The sequence below is a fragment of the Salvelinus sp. IW2-2015 genome, linkage group LG30, assembly GCF_002910315.2.
Source record: "Salvelinus sp. IW2-2015 linkage group LG30, ASM291031v2, whole genome shotgun sequence".
In the NCBI taxonomy this organism is placed as follows: Eukaryota; Metazoa; Chordata; class Actinopteri; order Salmoniformes; family Salmonidae; genus Salvelinus; species Salvelinus sp. IW2-2015.
In genome coordinates, this window is record NC_036869.1 from 1,898,095 (window position 1) to 1,902,777 (window position 4,683).

Sequence of the window (4,683 nt, forward strand, 5' to 3'; positions counted from 1 at the left end):
GATGTATTATTTTGGCAAAGGAGAAATGCTCACTAACAGGGATGTAAACACATTTGTGCACAACATTTGAGAGAAATAAGCTTTTTGTGCTTATGGGATGTTTCTGGGATCTTTTATTTCAGCTCATGAAACAAGGGACCAACCACTTACATGTTTCGTTTATATTTTTGTTCAGTATAAATGGAGGACATGGAGGCCCTTAATCTTTTTTTTTTCTAGTGATTTCAGGAAAGTTTAGATTCCTTACAGATTCAAAGACCAAGACTGCTGTTTTTATGACTGTACTCTTTCAGAGGCGATTGTGATGTCTGGTGCTAAACCCAATGAGGTCATCCAAAAGTGAAGGGTCAAACATGAGATGGGTCAGATGGTCACAGGTCTTGTTTGTTGTTTCACCCCACAGGAGTACTTTGACCAGCTCATGACCTGGTTATCGAGGAGCCAGAGCTGAGACAGGTGGCCTATGTCTTCGGGCTGCAGCAACTCTACTCTACAGATAAAGGAAAGATCACTCCATCATTGTGGTGAGTTCAACCATCCATTGTTTTATTTGTTATGTTCTGTTTTAAGATTTGATTATGTATACGGCAACGTCATTTGCAAAGGCATGGCCATATACTGTACATGGTACACTTTGCTTTGACATTATCTTTGTTGCTCTTCTCTCTTCTCTGCTCATAAGTCCTTCTGATCATATAGCACGTGTATTTCTCTGTGACTCGTTCATGTTCTTCTAGTGATGTCACTGATCTACAACTGAAGTAAGAGGCTGGTCTAGCGTTAGTGTGTGTCTAGACACGTTGTTGCATTATGGAAGTCATCATAGACATTAAGTGCAGGTCAGCTAAATTTCATACATGTTCTAGAAAATAACATATGCATCTCTTTCCTCTCTGCATCTGAAGTTCAACTCAAATGTACCGCTATGAAGCTATGTAATTAAGGTACTGCCATTTTATTTTTATGCGTTATGTTGGGCCACATTTCTTCTGGTGAGGTTACATGGTCAGGATAAATTCCAGTCTCGACTAGTTATAAGATAGAAGAATCTGTGCTGATGCTCTGCCCCACTTTTGGTCCAGGTGATGGTAGAGTTCCCACCATCTATCAACAAGACAGAGGGCTGCCAAGTCTACCTGAGTAAGGACGCTCTGGATCGTGAGATTATCAGCGCAGAGGCTCTGAAATGAACTCATCTGGTACCGCGCAGGACCGACTATGTGAGTGTGTATTGAGGTGTGTGGAGTGCTTGCATTTCAGACTGTGTGTGAGAAGAGATGAGTGTAGGTATGAGACTGAGTGAGAGTGTGGCATGTGTGTTTTGTTTTAAACATTGTGTGTTTTAACAGAGGGAGTTCCCAGTTCCTGAGCAGTTCAAGACGGTTTGGGACGGTCGTCAAACTGGTGACAGAACCCACAAGATCGCTGGCTGATCGCTGATACTTCGTTCCTCATCATCTCTCTCACACCCACTTATTCCTCTTCCTTCCTCCCTTTTCCTCTCACGTCATAAGATTTCACTCACCCATAGCTGGCTATTACAAGTACATAACCAAGAGCGACAAGCAGCACTGTATCTGACTGCTAGTAGTACTGTAGGTTGATTGCCTGGTTGTATCCATTAAGATGATTGGTTTGTCTTTTTTCTCAGCACTTGTTGAATATTGGTAGACGTTGGTACTTGCTGTAACTTGTCTTGTGTCAGCTGTATGGGGTCGCACAGCCCTTGCGTTGTCCACAAACCTTTGGATACGTTATTGCTTATTGTCCAGGGCACTTTCTTAGTTATTCTTAGGAACTGTTTCTACACGCACTACGGTCGACAGTCCACTTTCATCTGTCCAATACTGTATCGTATCTTACAGAATAGTACCTTGGAAGCTAGGTTTATTGCATTCACATTTGAAAACTACGCGAAGGGTGTAGTATATATGTAGGTATTCTGTCTGTTGCTGTTCTTCAATATTATACGTTGCACATTCTTGAATAATAGTCTAGGAAGTTAGCTTCACCTGTTAAACTGGGCTGTGCAACCATATTGCACAGGTACTCTAAGATCGTAGCTACCCATCTACATGTGGCTGCCTGATAAATCATACACATACGTACAATCATAAGTTAAGTATTTTTCAAATTGTAAAGCAGAAAAGCGCAACGCGATACTTACAGCGACAAACACTGTATTAAGATCGCGATTAGGAGTGCATTTTGATTGGATGGAACTCTCAGATCCAGTCCTCCTGGTCGATTGTCATGTGTCTTGTTGCGACGCTGTTGCTAGGTGATCTTTGTAATTAGGTGATGATGTTGTCAGCGAGAAGCCAGTGAGTTGGATTAGTCATGAGATGATAGAGGAGAGCTCAAGCGATGAATTTGACTGTTGACGTTTGTGTTGGCCACCAGGAGGAGTTGTACATGGACGGAACTGCCTATTCGTGTGCGTTGTGTAATTAGAACATCTCAAGTGGAGCTATGTATCCATTCAGGATGCTGATGCGACTCCACTGTGTTGGTTCTGTTGAGTAATAGGGAAGTCATTGTACAATATTTCAACTATTCACAACTAGCTGTCAAGAGCATCCAACGTAATGTGTACACATCCGTTCATATTGTCATGTATCAGGAAATTGTATTTTATTACCGAAAAAAATAAGATGCAAGGACTATTTCAGTTGCATATCAGGAATCAGTTATGGAAATAATGCATTAGGCCTAACTTAACTGACTGGGAATACAGATATGCATATGTTGGTCAGATACCTTTAAAAAAAAGTAGGGATGTGGATCAGAAAACCAGTCCGTATCTGTGTGACCACCTCATGCAGCGCGACACATCTCCTTCGCGTAGAGTTGAACAGGCTGTTGATTATGACTTGTAAATTGCTGGATATTGGTGGGAACTGGAACACGCTGCCGTAGATGTCGATCCAGAGCCATCACACACATGCTCATGGGGTGACATGTCTGGTGAGTATGCAGGCAATGGAAGAACTGGGACATTTTCAGCTTCCAGGAATTGTGTCGGATCCTGGCGATATGGGGCCGTGCATTATCATGCTGAAACATGAGGTATGGCGGCGGATGAATGGCATGACAATGGCCTCAGGATCTCGTCACGCATCTCTGCGCATTCAAATTGCCATCGATAAATGCAATTCTTTTCATTGTCCGTAGCTTATGCCTGTCTGTTATCATAACCCCACCACCCACATGGGGCACTCTGTTCACAACGTTGACATCAGCAAATCGCTCGCCCACACGACACATTCACGTGCCTGCGGTTGCGAGGCCGTTGGACGTACTGCCAAATTCTCTAAAATTAACGTTGGAGGAGCTTATGGTAGAGAAATGAACATTCAATTATCTGGCAACAGCTCTGGTGTACATTCCTGCAGTGAGCATGCCATTGCACACTCCCTCAACTTTTTTTTTTTACATCTGTGGCTTTGTGTTATGTGACAAAACTGCAATTTTAGTGGCCTTTCAGTGCCCTGCACAAGGAGGGCACTTGTGTAATGATCATGCTGCTTTAATCAGATTCTTGATATGCCACACCTGTCAGATGGATGTATTATTTTGGCAAAGGAGAATGCTCACTAACAAGGGATGTAAACCAATTCTGTGCACAACATTGAGAGAAATAAGCTTTTTGTGCTTATGGGGCGTTTCTGGGATCTTTTATTTCAGCTCATGAAACATGGGACCAAACATTTACATGTTGCAATTTATATTTTTGTTCAGTGTATATTGCATTGATAGCAGACTAGATGTCAGTATTACTCAAGCAAATGTAATGTCATAGTGAAATGGAAGGTAAAAAATGTAAAGGATAACAATAGCGAGAGTTTAATTGCATTTTGATTCTAGTTTGTAAGATATAACTTGCTTATCTCTGTGTTCATGTGCCTAACCCAAATATATATGTTTTAATAGCATCACCCTAATAGATTGTTCTAATATTACCAGCTCTGTATTGTAAGCCTTAATATGCGTAGATACAAATCAACATAGAGAGAAATGTTTGTTGTCATGTTCAATGCGCACTGAAGTTTGTCTATTTCCCTGTTAGTCGGAATACCCTACTGTAAACTTCAAAATTATGTTTTCATTTCTTTAATGCATTTTGTATTGGTGCACAAATGCATTCAGTAGCACCAGAGAGGAAAATACACAAGTAGTGCTTGTCACATGTTTATTCATACCCAGCAGTGATTAGTGTATGCATCTGACAGGTGTGGCATATCAAGAATCTGATTAAACAGCATGATCATTACACAAGTGCACCTTGTGCAGGGGACAGTGAAAGGCCACTAAAATATGCAGTTTTGTCACATATCACAAAGCCACAGATGTAAAAAAAAAAAAAAAAATTATAATAATAATAATAATAATTGAGGGAGTGTGCAAATGGCATGCTGACTGCAGGAATGTCCACCAGAGCTGTTGCCAGAGAATTTAATGTTCATTTCTCTACCATAAGTCGCCTCCAATGTAATTTTAGAGAATTAGGCAGTACGTCCAACCACCCTCACAACCGCAGACCACGTGTAACCACGCCAGCCCAGGACCTCCACATCCGGCTTTTTCACCTACGGGATCGTGTGAGACCAGCCACCCAGACAGCTGAGGAAATAGTGGGTTTGCACAACCAAAACATTTCTGCACAAACAGTCAGAAACCGAC